Source organism: Adiantum capillus-veneris, chromosome 3, assembly GCF_014529385.1.
Source record: "Adiantum capillus-veneris isolate H3 chromosome 3, ASM1452938v2, whole genome shotgun sequence".
NCBI classification, from domain to species: Eukaryota; Viridiplantae; Streptophyta; class Polypodiopsida; order Polypodiales; family Pteridaceae; genus Adiantum; species Adiantum capillus-veneris.
This window is the reverse complement of record NC_140933.1, coordinates 46,855,877-46,871,457: the sequence shown is the minus strand read 5'-3', so window position 1 is coordinate 46,871,457 and position 15,581 is coordinate 46,855,877. Positions and strand designations below refer to the sequence as shown.

Here is a 15,581-nt window from a genome sequence, read left to right as displayed (position 1 = left end):
TGGTGCTTCATAAGTTCTTTCAATTAGTTGGCTCAGTTTCTCTTGTCGACTCGGCCATTTCTCTTCCAGTTGGGCATGCCCCGTCATCGCTTTGTGACATTCCTCCCGCTTGAAAGAATTGTAATCGCCCTCGATTACGCCTGCAAAAACAACGAAAGGACAAAAACTTTCTTTAGTAGGGACTGACTCTATGTACTCATGTACCAGACTCCACCAATCCGGCACTTCTACAAAGACATCAGTCACTGATCAATCACATTTCTGTTGAGGGTCTCAGTAACCATTAAGCGATCGCATCCAGACCACACTGATCTTTTCACAAATGTCTTGATCTACTAAATCTTCTTACTATCAGATTCATATCGTTTCATTTCACATTTCAATCAAGCAAACCATGCCCATGACCATCCACACAAGACAGTAGCATGTAGTTCACAAATCACAAACTTAGTTTACACTGAACACTGTGTTTCAATCATTCAATCTAGCCATCTCATTCTGTCCAGAATTCTTGATGCACCTAGATCACTATGTATCCATATCATCCTTCCGGAACTCTCGATGCACTCGCAACAGTATCCAGTCATCTCATTCAAATAGACATCTTGATGCACTAGAATTCCTTCACTTAGGCATCACATCCAGATCTCACCAATCTCTACAGATGTCAAGATGCACTAAGTTCAAATCACATTCATTCTTCATTCACTTAGATATCACATCCAGATCTCACCGACCTTGTCACGTGCGCATTTCACTTGCGCCACGCGGACATGCTTCTGCCATAGTCTAGCATCAATCATAGCCTAGCTTAGGATTGAGCCTTGCACTTTGAGAGCCTCTAGCAACCTTCTCTTGCACAGAACAATTATCCCATCACGAGCATTTTTTAGAGCATTGTACCCTTTTTTCCGAATTACACATTTTCACTTGCTTATTAATAAGTGACTTATGTTGAAAAAGTAGGAAGGGCAAATTGCCAAGAAATATAAAAGAAACCCAGTGGGCACTCAGTAGAAGCAGAAGACAGAAGACAAGCTTAGTGCACAAGTGCAGAGTGCAACCACACAGCTTGCCTTAGCGTTTTTGTCACGTGACACATCTAACCCTATGTGCACGTGGACAAGCTATAGCATGACAAGGGTCAAGTCCAGTTCAGTCAGTCTAGAATAGAAAGGGATCTGACACTTTTGTGAGTCTGTTCACAGACCGTGCATGTCCAAACACTTAGATTAGATGCATATCCTTTGATTTCCATTAGAACCCATCAGGAGCATTTTTACAATGCATAGACCTATTTTCCCTATTTTTGACATTTTTCACTTATTAATTTTAAGTGACTTTTGTTGGAACTAGGTAGGGCAATTTTGCTAAACTAATATATAAGCAAACCTAGCGCTAGACCTATCTGGCAGAAGAGGAGAAAGTGCACCAAGCAATTCACTTGCGGGGCAGGCTACTCTCTCCCCCTCTCAAGCAAGAACAACCCCCCTTCAGCCTGGCGTTTTTCAGCACCTAACCTCCAGCGATTTCAGCCCTACACTTGGCGATTTCAGCAGCCTGAGGCCAACGTTTTTGCAGCAGCATTTTTCAGCCTAAGTTCAGCGTTTTGTTGCCCTAAGAAGATCAGAAATCCAGCGTTTTACAAGGCAGAAGAACAGCGTTTTCTTTCAGCAGTAAAACAGCAGCAAAATCAGCGATCCATTCATCATCCAATCTAGCGTTTTTGACAGCAAGGAGACAGTGTTTTCAGCCTTCAAGCCACAGCAGCAGATAGCGGCTCGTCGTCGTCGTCACCATCATCTGGAAGGTTTTACAACGTATTCTCTTCTCTCTCTATCTCTCATTCTCACCACCTTCATTCACAGTGTTCATCCACTTTGTTTGTGATCACTTGCACTCTCTCATTAAAGAACGGAAGGCTCTCCCTTCACTAAGTAAAAGGAACCTTGAGCACAGTTCGGAGCACTCATCTTGAGCAAAGTTCAACATTCATTCAGTTGCACCTTACATTGGTATCAGAGCTTTGGCAGTGTTCTGTATCACTCAAGGAAAGAACCACAAGAACCAGAGATTTTTTCCTTTTTGCTTGTTGTGGTCGCACGTAACCCAAGATTTCTTGGGTGTGTCGATTCCTAATCGTGTTTTTGAAGAGTGACACGAATCCCAAGAAAGAAGGACTGGTCCAGCCTCCCCTTGTGCCTCTTTTCACTCATTGAGAGCAGACCGTGCACTTGGCGGCCGGCCAATCGACATGAGGTGGGAAAAAGCAACCTTGCTGTGAGCGCAACGCCGCCAAGGGGTGCGCCCGCAGAAAAGAGCAGAACTCGGGTGAAGAGAAGATCCTTCAGGCTTCTCTAGCACAGATTGCAAGCGAAAGAAGAACCTCAAGACCCTCAAGAACCTCAAGAACCCAAGTTCCTCGTGAACTTAAGAACCCAAGACTTCAGTGGATGGTCATCACCCGAAGCGGAATGGATACTTCGCGTGAAGATGGTGAGCATGGGAGTGGCGAAGAAGAGTTTTCCCCACCAGGAGGTTTTTCCGACCCTCCCCCTTCCCCATCTACGCCAAGGATTGCACTAACTCCTATGGAGGCTTTTGACAAGATGATGATGGACAGGAAGTTAGAACGCGAAGTAAGAAAAGCAGAAATAGAGCGTGAACACGAAGAAAGATTGGCAGCCATAGAGCATGAGCACAACGGAAGGAAAGCCACCTTGTTCTGATTCTTTTCTCAAGTGCAGGCACAGATGCAAGAGATTCGGGAAAAGGAGACTCTCAATCTCTTCTTCTCCAAAGCATGACACACAGGATTTGCATGATGATAAGCATGATGAATTGCATGACAATGACACGCATGATGATTTGCATGATGATCAAGATGTGATTTCTCACGAGCATGATGATTTGCATGATCAAGATGTGATTTCTCACAAGCATGATGATTTGTAAGATAAAGATGATGTGATTGTTCACAAGGATGATGTGTTAGTTGATACTTTTTCTAGTGAAGCTAACCTCATTGCAGATTCGATCAATCACGAAGAACCGATCTTGGCTCTCGAGTCGACGTCCAAAGACCCCCCTTAGAAAGAACCCCCTCAAAAAGAACCCCTCAGGAAGAACCGATCTTGGCCCTCCAGCCTAGGTCTCAAGAACCCCCACAGGAAGTATTGTGTATGCGAATGATTAGTCAGCAGGCATTGTTCGAGTGTTTCATTCGTGATCGTTTCTTGTATTTTAGTCAGCGTCTTTATGTGATCCCTTTTCATAGGCATGCCATATTGTACGTTGAGCACAATTCACTCATGAATGAGCACGAATGTATGCGGATGATTCATGAAAAGAAGAAATGTTTGCATTCAAGGAATTCACATTCCATGTCTCTTCCTTGGCATGACATAGTACCCGTAAGAGCACAAGAAGGATTGAGCATCAAGCATAGACATTTCCATTGTGATTTGCCACATTTGATTGATTTAGATCAGAAAGTCAAGATTCGACCCCATTGTTTGCGTGTGTTTGATGAACGCTTTGGCACTCCGTCACTATGTTCATCTGCATTACATGCACAATTTTTCGAAGGAATAGTCTTTTTCCAGTCACTTTACATGGAATGGGTATGTTCATGTTTTTGTGTTGAAAGTGGTTTCACGAATTTTCAGCCTCGGAGATTCTTGAAGAAGGTAGATGCATGACTATAGACGAAGTTGAAGCATTGAAGGAGCCACAGAAGACTTTGTGTCGCTTTCGGCACGGCCCAAAGAAGCAAGCGTTGCAGACCTTTATGAAGTTCAAGTATCGCATGACCCACACATCAGAGTGAGCCGGCGAAGAGTCCTTTCCAGGATTCCACACGCTGTTGGCGATCTCCCTCGACGCCATACAGTTCGGTACCAGTACCTCACTTTGAAAAGGAGGGGATGTCATGTGACACATCTAACCCCATGTGCACGTGGACAAGCTACATCATGACAAGGGTTCAGTCCAGTTCAGTCAGTCTAGAATACGAAGGGATCTGCCAATTTTGTAAGTCTGTTCGCAAACCGTGCATGTCCAGACACTTAGATTAGATGCATATCCTCTGGTTGCACACAGCATGATCATCAGATTTCAATCAGAACCCATCAGGAGCATTTTTAAAGTGCATAACCTATATTCCCTATTTTTGAGATTTTTCACTTATTAATTTTAAGTGAATTTTGTTGAGAACTGGGTAGGGCAATTTTGCTAAAGTAGTATATAAGCAAACCTAGCGCTAGACCTATCTGGCAGAAGAGGAGAAAGTGCACCCGGCAATTCACTTGCAGCAAACTACTCTCTCCCTCTCTCAAGCAAGAACAACCCCCCTTCAGCCTGGCGTTTTTCAGCACCTAACCTCCAGCGATTTCAGCCCTACACTCGGCGATTTCAGCAGCCTCAGGCCAGCGTTTTTGCAGCAGCGTTTTCAGCCTAAGTTCAGCGTTTTCACAGCCACAACTTCAGCGTTTTGTTGGCCTAAGAAGACCAGAAATCCAGTATTTTACAGGGCAGTAGAACAGCGTTTTCTTTCAGCAGTAAAACAGCAGCAAAATCAGCGATCCAATCATCATCCAATCTAGCGTTTTTGACAGCAAGGAGACAGTGTTTTCAGTCTTCAAGCCACAACACCAGATAGCGGCTCGTCGTCATCGTCATCGTCACCATCGTCTGGAGAGTTTTACAACTTTCCGGTGTCGTATTCTCTTCTCTCTCTATCTCTCAGTCTCAGCACCTTCATTCACAGTGTTCATCCACTTTGTTTGTGGTAAGTTGTAACTTGCACTCTCTCATTAAAGAACGGAAGGCTCTCCCTTCCCTAAGTAAAAGGAACCTTGAGCACAATTCGGAGCACTCATCTTGAGCAAAGTTCAACATTCATTCCACTGCACCTTACAGTTTTCTCACAAGATCAGCTAGTGTTTTTGGAGATCCATCCTCAGCGTTTTCAGCCTTCATCAGCATTTCAATTTTCAGCCCTTAGCCTCGCGAGGACCCACTCCCACTCGGTTGCAGATCCTCGCCAGTTTCCCCATCAAGACACAAATCAGCCTAGCGTTTCCAGATTTCAGTAGATCAGCCTAGCGTTTTCAGAATTCCGCAGATCAGCCTGGCATTTTCAAATTTCAGCCAGATCAGCCAGCGTCTTTGCATTTTAGCCCTAGTCCGGCGAAGCAATTGTAGATCCAGGCCACAATACCACCACAATAGCAGTTAACCAGCAGAGCATCTAGCGTTTTCAGTTTTTAGCCTTGACGTCATCGTCATTGACGCCATCGTCGTCGTCATCACAGATCCCTATCTTGACGACGACTCCTTCGTCATCATCATCGCAGATCCCTATCTTGACGACGACACTCGAAGATCCCTATCTTGACGATGACACCTTCGTCGCCATCGTGGAGATCTCGGACTTCACGACGACACCTTCGTCGTCATCGTCATAGTCTCCAACATCAGTAGCATCAGTACCCATTAGCATCAGCATCATTGTAGTAGCATTTGTGCAACAATAAAGAAAGTACTTGATCCATGGGTAACTTTTGGCATGGACACTGCTAATAGCCCAAAAGTTTCAACGTACAACTCTCTTGCGAGGTTCTCTTCCTCCATCCACTTTGCATTGAGGGCCAAAAAGTACCCTTGACCAAATTATATGGTGCACCTAGCCCTTTCTGTTCCTTTCTTGTGCCCAATGACCTGTAGTGTCACATGCACAACTAACCCTATGTGCATGTGGACAAGCTACTTCATGACAAGGGTTCAGTTAGCCTAGGTTAGGAAGTGTTCTGGCACTTTTGTGAGTCTGTTCGCAGACCGTGCATGCCCAAGCACTTAGAGTAGATGCATATCCTCTGGTTGCACACAGCATGATCATCAGCATTACCATCAAAATCCATCAGGAGCATTTTTCGGTGCATAAAACCTATGTTTCCTATCCATTTTTCACTTATTATTTTTAAGTGACTTTTGTTGGGAACTGGGTAGGGCAAATTAGCAAAGCTTGTATAAAAGAAAACCTAGCGCTAGTAGAATCTGGCAGAAGACAAAGAAGTGCACAGGCAAGTTGCTTGCAACAGGCATCTCTCTCTCTCTCTCTCTCTCTCTCTCTCTCTCTCTCTCAAGAACCCTGCAAAACCCTAGCGTTTTTCACCAAGCAAAGCCCAACGTTTTTCAGCAGCCATTCCCATCGCCAAGCAGCCCCTCAGATCAGCGTTTTTGAAGCCAGCAGATCAGCGTTTTTGAAACCAACAGATCAGCGTTTTGAGGTCAGCAATCAGCGTTTCCACAGCCAGCCAATCAGTGTTTTGAACAGCAGTAGGTTCAACGTTTTTCAGCAGAAAATTCAGCAGTAGATCCAGCGTTTTCAGCAGATAAAGAATGGCCCGAAAAGAGCTAATTCAGCCAGCCGCCATCGTCGCCGCTCTCGTCTCCAACCTAGACACACATTGCATCATAGCTTCACGAGTTGGCATTAGCATCTTGTACCAGTTTTGTGCAATCAATAGCATAGACTTCTCTCGCCATCGAGAGGACCTTCGGAGGAGGGTTTGACAACTTGTATGGTGTGGTATTCTTCTCTCTCTATCTCTCAATCTCAGCACCTTCATGCACAGTGTTTACCACTTTGTTTATGATCACTTGCACTCTCTCATTAAAGGAACGGAAGGCTCTCCCTTCCATAAGTAAACGGAACCTTGAGCACAAACAAAGCACTCATCTTGAGAAAGAACAACATTCATTTCCGTTGCCCCCTACATTGGTATCAAAGCTTTGGCTATGTTCTGTATCACTTAAGGAAGGAACCACAAGAATCACAGAATTTTTTTTGCTTGTTGCAGTCGCACGTAACCCAAGACCTCTTGGGCGTGTCGATTCCTAAATCGTGTTTTTGAAGAGTGACAGGAAACCCAAGAAAGAAAGGCTAGGCTCCCCTTGTTTCTCTTTTCACTCATTGAGAGCGGACTGTGCACTTAGTGGCCGGCCGATCAACGTGAGGTAGGAAAAAGCAACCTTGGTGTGAGCGCAAGGCCACCAAGGGGTGCGCCCGCAGGAAGGAGAAGAGCTCGGGTGAAGAGAAGATCGTTCTCTAGCACAGATTGCAAGCTAAAGAAGAACCTCAAGAACCTCAAGAATCTCAAGCACTTAAGAACCAAGACCTACAAGAACCCAAGTTCCTCGTGAACTTAAGAATCCACGACTTCAGTGTATGGTCAAGCGGAATGGATACTTCGCATGGAGGTGATGGGCATGAAAGTAGCGAAGAAGAATTTCCCCACCAAGGAGGTTTTTCTGACCCTCCCCTTCCCCATCTACGCCACGAATTGCACCAAGTCCTATGGAGGCTTTGGTAAAGTCAATGATGGACAGGATGTTACACCAAGACATGCAACGCGCTATCGAGGAGCGTGAGCGTGAACAAGTGCGCTTGGCGGCGGAGGACAGAAAAGCAGAAAAAAAGGCCAATGAAAAGCAAAAGGACGACTTGGATCGTGAACACAAAGAAAGAATGGCAGCCTTGGAGCGTGAGCGTGAGCAAGCGCGCGCAGCGGCTGAAGAAAGAAGAGCAGTTTCTGAGCGTGAGCGTGAGCAAGCGCGCGAAGCGACCGAAGAAAGACGAGCGGCTTTGGAGGCCGAGCGTGAGATACAGAGAGACCTACGCATGCAAGAGTTGGTCCGACAAGTTCTCACCTCGAAGTCCAAGCCAGCCAAAGATGTTGGTGGTTCATCAAGTGGCACAATCCGAGATTCGGACTCCAACGACCCCGTCACCGAGAAGCTGACTTTCAGTAAGTATGACAGTAAGATGGATGCTACTATTATTCTTGGTTGCATCAATTTAATGCTTACTTTGCAACAACTAAGAAGACAGGAAATAGCAAGGTTTTAACGACAGCTATGTACCTTGTCGGTGATGCCATTAATTGGTACCACGCATGGCAAGAAGCACAGTTGACCGCGCATCTAGAGGAAGCCGAGGAAGGCACGCCCCTTTCCTTCAATTGGGTCGACTTACAAGACGAGCTCAAGGCGCGGTTTATGCCACTACAGTACCTCGCACGATTGAAGGACGATTGGCACGGTCTCAAGCAAAATGGTATGCCAGTTATATCTTTCTCTAATTGTGTTTTGCAGCTCGACACTCAATTACGCAAATCAAATGTTGAGCGCAAAGAGACATTCCTTTATAAATTGGACAAGTATATCAAGTTTTATGTCGAGGTACTTGATCCAAATCGATCTCAACAAGGCGGTAGCGATTGCTCTCGCACAGGAGATGAAGCACAATAAGGGAAAGCCTAAGGAGAACAAAACTTCTCAAGGAAACTCTCAGACTTCTCAGAACCCGCAAAATGTAAGAACGGTAAGAATGGTAACTCTTCTAGCCCATCTTCCTCTAATCCTTCGGAAAAGAACTCTCAAAATGAATCTAAGGGTAAAGCTAAAGCACCTACAAAACCTAAGCTAACCCCGGATGAAAAAGCCGCACAAGGAATTATAGGAGGATACATAATGGTTGAAGAACAAGTGATTTATGCTAAGGAAGGTAGATGTTATCAATGTCACATCAAGGGTCACATTAAGAAGGCTTGTCCTAAGACAGTCCCACCTATAGAACCTAAGGAACCCACAGCAACCACAAGAACTTTAATGAACCAAGCTGAATCTTCTCTGACACACATTGATGAGTCTCTCATGAAGTGTTATGATCATGTAAAGGGTCAGCGTTTTATCATCTTGTTTGATCCAGGCAGTATGCATGACGTAATTAGTGCCTCTCTTGTAGAGAGAGCCCACCTAGAGGTTAGTCAGAAATCTCCTCTCGAGGTGTCTGGCTTCGCTCCCGGTATGGACTCTCTCATCACGAAAGAGTGCCTTGATGTGTTGTTTACAATTCAACAGGCTGCTTTTCGTAGGAAATTTCTCGTGTCTCCTCTCTCAGGATGTGATATGCTTTTGGGTATTAGATGGTTTCGTGAGCATAACCCTCTCATTGATTGGGAGGACAACACTCATATTAAATGCCAAGAGTGACTCTCCCATGATCATTCGTGCTGAGGAGAGTCTGCATTCTTTGCCTCTCATTTCTCATGTGCAGGTAAAGCGTGAATTACGACGAGGAGAGCAAGCGGCATTCATCTATGCTACTCCAGTTACCCAGAGCATTCAGGCTCCACACAAGTAATTAGCTTTGTTTACTAAGTTTAAGCATCTCTTTTTGCAGGATGATCTTCCACCCTGTCTCCCACCCAAGCGGCCGGAGGACCATCGCATCGAGCTTACGGAGGGGGCACAGCCTGTCAATAAGGCTCCCTTTACCGTTTGGACAAGACACGGGAGGAGGAGTTAAGAGCAGCAACTCACGGAGTTGGTGGCTAGAGGATTCATACATCCAAGTGTAAGTCCTTTTGCTGCTCCTATTTTGTTTGTTCGCAAGAAAGATGATTTGCCTCGTTTGTGTGTTGATTACAAGGCATTGAACAAGATGACCATCAAGAACAAGTTTCTGATACCTCGCATTGAGTATATCCTTGATACGCTCAATGGGGCAAAGGTTTTCAGTAAGGTCGATCTCAAGAGTGGATACCATCAGGTACGGGTTTTCAAAGGCAACATCTTCAAAACCGCTTTTCGCACTGAGTGAGGGCAATGGGAGTATGTTGTTATGCCTTTCGGATTGCCAGGTGCCATGGGTACATTTAATCGTCTCATGGTAGGCCGTTTCGGCGATATGGTTGGTGTATGTGTGTTCATCTTTCTCGATGATATTCTCATTTTTTCTGCATCGCCGGAACATGAAAAGGATGTCGAAAGGGTACTAACCGGTTTGGATGAGTGTCAGTTGTACATTGCACCTAAGAAATCTGAGTTTTTTTTCACTGAAGTTACTTATCTGAGTTATATCATTTTTGCAGAAGGCGTCAAGCAAGATCCCGCGAAGGTGGAACACGTACGTAATTGGGATTTGCCCAAAACTGCATATGATGTGCGTTCTTTTCTTGGTTTATGTCAAGCATATAGCTCGCACATAGAGAATTTTGCACGCATTGCCACACTTATGACAGATGTTTTGAAAGGGGTAAAGACTCGTAGTCAGCGCGTAGACTTGCTCGAAGCATCCATTGAGGCTTTCGCAGCTCTCAAGGTTGCGGTGACAGAAGCACCATGTCTTACCCTTGCCTCTTGGGATGACCCCTTTGAGGTATGGACGGATACGAGCAATGTCGCCATAAGCGCCGTGTTGCAGCAACATGGTCGTCCCGTAGCTTTCCTTAGTCGGAAGCTCAATAGTGCAAAAAAGAACTAGTCAGTTTATGATAAAGAACTTTTGTATGTCATTCACTCTCTTAAGCATTGGAAGCATTTTCTGTATGGTAGAGAGTTTACAGTTCGCACAGATCACCAAGCCCTCAAGTGGCTCCAGTCTATGCCTAGTGCACACTCGAGTGATCGCCAAGCACAACGGTCACATTTTTTTGAGCAATTTAGAGGTTTGATTGAATATGTGCCTGGAAAAGCTAACCCTTGCAGATGCGTTGAGTCGCAAAGGACATATTTTGGCTCTTGAGTCAAGATCCACAGTTTTTATTCAGTGTGTGTCTTTCGACAGCATGAAGAACCAATATGCGGATTTCGCGTTTGGTAAGCAATGGATGCAAGCTCTTGCTTCCCAAGGGCCAAGCAACTATCTCATTCGTGATGGTTTGTTGTATTTTCGTCAGCATCTATGTGTGTTGCCCTCTCAGGCCAGCCATATTGCATGTTGCACATGACTCTCTCACGGGTGGGCACAGGGGAATGAACACCACTTTAGAAAAAATAGAAAGATTCTTTTATTGGCCTAAAATGCAGAAAGATGTGTTTCATTATGTCACACAGTGTACTATATGTCAAAAGGTAAAAGCTCCTTGGGATAAGCAGCAAGGCCTCTTGCTTCCGCTGCCTATTCCCGTTGGACCTTTTCAAGATATTTCCATGGATTTTGTGACTAACCTTCCACCTAGTTTGCATTCACGGAACACTCAATGTTTAACAATTGTTGATCGTTTCAGCAAGTTTTGCATGTTGATTCCTTGTAAGGCCACAGTCACCGCACAAGATGTAGCACGGTTGTTCATCAAGCATTGGTACCCCCTCTGTGGTTTGCCAAAATCGATTATTTCAGATAGGGATGTTAAGTTTATGTCCAATTTTTGGCGTGCACTCTTTGAAAATTTTGGCACTAAGTTGAATTTTTCATCGGCTTTTCATCCACAGTCAGATGGTCAGACAAAGATTTACAATCAGTTGGCTTTTGATGTTTTAAAGTCATATGTGCATGATCAACAGTCTCATTGGGAGCTCTATCTCCCATTGGTTCATGCTATTTTGAATGACTCTTTTTCCTCTGCCATTGGTCGAACTCCGTATGAGGCAGCTTTTGGCCGTCCATTCAAGTCACTTTTGACTCGCTCGGTCAGTCAAATGCCTGATGCCAATGCTGAAAGTCAATCATTGGATGAGATTTCTGAGAGTGTGAAGCTTCGGCTAAGCAAGGCTCAGGAATCTTATTCACGACAGGCTAATAAGCATCGTCAGGATGTTTCGATCAAGGAAAGGGATTGGGTGTATTTACGAATCATAAAGCAACATCTTAAGCAAGTTGGAAAGAAGTGTCCAAAGTTGTCTTTTCAAATGTATAGTCCATTTCCGGTCATTAAAAAGATAAATGAGGTTTCAATGAAATTGCAATTGCCTAACTCATGGTCAATGCACAACGTTTTTCATGTTTCTTGGTTGAAAGTGTTTTAGGGCACACCTCCGAAGAACATTTTCGAAGAAGAAGAACCGGAGATCATCGATGAAGCAGAAGTCATGGAGCCGGAGCGTGTTGTTGCATCGGTTTCGACACGGTTCAAAGAAGCAAGTGAGATAGTACTTTTTGAAGTTCAAAGATCGAGGAACCCACGAAGCAGTGCGGGTCAACGAAGAGTTTTCAAAGATTACCCAGAGTTGTTGGCAGACTACAAGGAAGCCATGCAGCTCGGTACCAGTACCTCACTTTGAAAAGGAGGGGATGTCACGTGCACATCTAACCCTATGTGCGTGTGGACAAGCTACTTCATGACAAGGGTTCAGTTAGCCTAGCTTAGGAAGTGTTTTGGCACTTTTGTGAGTCTGTTCGCAGACCGTGCATGCCCAGGCACTTAGGGTAGATGCATATCCTCTGGTTGCACACAGCATGATCATCAGCATTACCATCAGAATCCATCAGGAGCATTTTCCGGTGCATAAAACCTATTTTCCCTATTTTAGCCATTTTTCACTTATTATTTTAAAGTGACTTTTGTTGGGAACTGGGTAGGGCAAATTAGCAGAGCTTGTATAAAAGAAAACCTAGCGCTAGTAGAATCTGGCAGAAAAGGAAGAAGTGCACAGGCAAGTTGCTTGCAACAGGCATCTCTCTCTCTCTCTCTCAAGCAAGAACCCTTGCAAAACCCTGGAGTTTTTCACCAAGCAAAGCCCAACGTTTTTCAGCAGCCATTCCCATCGCCAAGCAGCCCCTTAGATCAGCGTTTTTGAAGCCAGCCAATCAGCGTTTTTGAGCCCCTCAGATCGGTGTTTTTGAAGCCAGCAGATCAGCGTTTCCACAGCCAGCCAATCAGCGTTTTGGACAGCAGTAGGTTCAGCGTTTTTCAGTAGCAAATTCAGCAGTAGATCCAGCGTTTTCAGCAGATAAAGAACAGCCCGAAAAGAGCTAATTCAGCCAGCCATCGTCGCCGCCGCTCTCATCGTCACCATCGTCTCCAACCTAGACACACATTGCATCATAGCTTCACGAGTTTGCATCCGCATCTTGTACCAGTTTTGTGCAATCAATAGCTTAGACTTCTCTCGCCATCGAGAGAAGGGCCTTCGGAGGAGGGTTTGACAACTTGTATGGTGTCGTATTCTTCTCTCTATATCTCTCAGTCTTAGCACCTTCATACACAATGTTTACCACTTTGTTTATGATCACTTGCACTCTCTCATTAAAGGAACGGAAGGCTCTCCCTTCCGTAAGTAAAAGGAACCTTGAGCACAAGCAAAGCACTCATCTTGAGAAAGAACAACATTCATTTCTGCTGGACCTTACATGTAGGTAGCCCTACGGGCCTCCTTGTCCTTGGCACCTCAATCTCAATCTATGAAATTCTCTGATCTACCAACTGATTCCCTTTGCTTTCTTTCCTTGTTCCCTTGGACCTGTGGGTAGCTTCGCTAGCCTCCCTTGTCCATTGGCACGTCAGTCTCAATCATCGGAACCCTGAGACACACTAACATCAGATCCCCTTTCTTCTCGGAATCCTCTGATGAGCTTCCATCGGGTTCCCTTAGTTCGTTAGAACCCTCGGATGCACTACTATGTGATTCTCTTATTGCTCTAGAATCCTGTGATGAGCCGTTGTCACAAACTGCTGACGTGTCAAAGCCCTAAAGAATGGAGCCGACTTACAGAGGCTGCCGAGGGGCAAAAAGACAAGTAAAAAAGGAAGAAGTCCTACCAACTTATGGGGACCCTGTCTGATGGGGCCCCAAGTAACATAAAGGATTAAAATACAGCAGGACCCGCACGCACACACAAACTAATGACGTGGCAGATTTTCAAAAATTGCGTTGACATGATGACGTGGCAGGCTGTACGGATTTTTGCATTTTGTGCTGACTGTTGTACGGATTTTCGTGATTTACACTAGCAGTTTTTTGGCATTGCTTTTGGACCAGGAGCTTTTGAGTTTGAAGGTTTTTCATGTAAAACTGCTTTTGGGGCCTAGGGCCTTTAAATATGAGGCTAGGGCTCATTCTTTGGCATGCTTCTTGGAGAAGGTGCACAGTCTCGAGTACCGGCTTGTACTGTGTTGATGCAATATAAAGAAATACCGAAAGGGGCGCCAAGGTTTGGGGCCAATACTCTCTGGCGTGGAAATCCGCCACTCCGTGTCGCGTGTCGTCTCTCTCTCTCTCTCAGTTCAGTTGTTATTGAAGTGCTAAAAGTCTACTCAGTCTGTTCTTTTCTATTGGTAGGTGGTGCCCGTCTTGTGACAGCCGTCATCTGGTTCTCCTGATTCATTCTCTTCATTGGCAATATCTTGCCCTATTAAGGTTGATACTATCCTGTCTATAGGATAAGTAGAATGAGCCGGCATGCATTTCAAATCCTTGCTTAGCATGTCCCATGAGTCTCTGAATAGATTCGGACTTCTGGTTTAGACAACACTCTCGAATCTCTTTTGGCAAACCACAGCAAAACCGCTCAATCTGGTCTCTCTAAGTAATCTCCCCAAACGAAGACACTCGCAAATAAGTATCCCAAAACCTCCAGCAGTAGTCATCCAATGTATCTTTCTTAGTCATTCTCAAGTGATGCCAAGCCGTGATGACATCTCTTACATATTCGCATGATATCCAAGTTGACGTGAAAATTTTCTTGAATTTTAACCACGTGACATGTACTTCTCTGCGTAACAACAGAGTAGACCACCATGTCTGCGCATTTCCTCTTAAGTAAGATGCCGCCCCTCGCACCATGGAGTGTTCCATGAACCATCCTCCAGAGAAGGCAACGTCAAACTGTTGTACAAACTCAAGGGCTCGATGGGTGTCTTGGTAGCCTGAAAACGTCTCAAACCTGACGGTCTGACCCCCTTCCTTGAACTCCTTGATCTTCTTGCTCATCTATTCACTGTCAGAAGAGGACGAGCTCTCCTCCTCCGAACTGCTAGATGGCCTCCCATATCTTCAAGACGTTTTCAGAAATAAACTTTTCTTGCTCTTTTCTCCACTTCTTTCGCCTTTTCTCATCCTCTCTGGAACTAGAAAACGACAAACTCTCAGAACTCTCTGAAGAGAAAGAAAAATATGAGTCATCCTTAAAGCACACTTCTTGGATCTGCTTGCCACCTCAAAACTCGACTTCCGGCCCAAATAACCGGGGAAATCTGCCGATTTCCTCGTCTTCCGAGAGTGCTTCAAGCCTTTCATTAATCTGATTTATCTTCTTGTCAACAACTATGTCCAGCTCTTTCTGCGAGTACAGTTTCTTTTCTGCACTCGTTCAGTTCAGCTCCAGCCATTTGAAACCAAGTACTTGTTTTCTCTTGTTTGTTGGTGATTCCAGCCTATAACTTGTAATTTTGGAGGAATAGACTTATTCCTATGAAGAGGCCCTGCCGCTCCAGGTCCACACTATGTCACCCTCTCCCTATTGTCCCACACGACCAATGCTCTCCTAAATCAGCTCAATACGGTCATGCCATGCCACCACTTTAAAGACACAAATCCCGCCAAGGTTCACGATGGCCCAAACTCAGATTCAAGTCAACTCTTCCAGTCAGAGTTGGTGTTATTTCTTGCTCCCCTGTTGTGATCCTACCAATCAGGCCACGTCATCACTTTGTGACAGTCACATAGACCCCTTGTCCTAGGTCCTCTAGGGGTCAATGCCCACAGTACTTGCGCTTAACCTCGCTTTTGAGGCGACGTTACATTTCTTTTGGGCACCCCCTCTATTATTGGGTCGCGGGCTGTTTGAAGTGGAG

At 45.1% G+C, this 15,581-nt stretch overlaps 1 protein-coding gene across 2 annotated transcripts in view; it reads right to left on the bottom strand.

Annotated features, from left to right (window-relative positions):
- The window catches only part of LOC147460859 (argininosuccinate synthase, chloroplastic-like), a 39,588-nt gene that overhangs the window by 2,789 nt on the left and 21,218 nt on the right, over window positions 1–15,581 (bottom strand). The gene's annotated exons all lie outside the window — the stretch shown is intronic.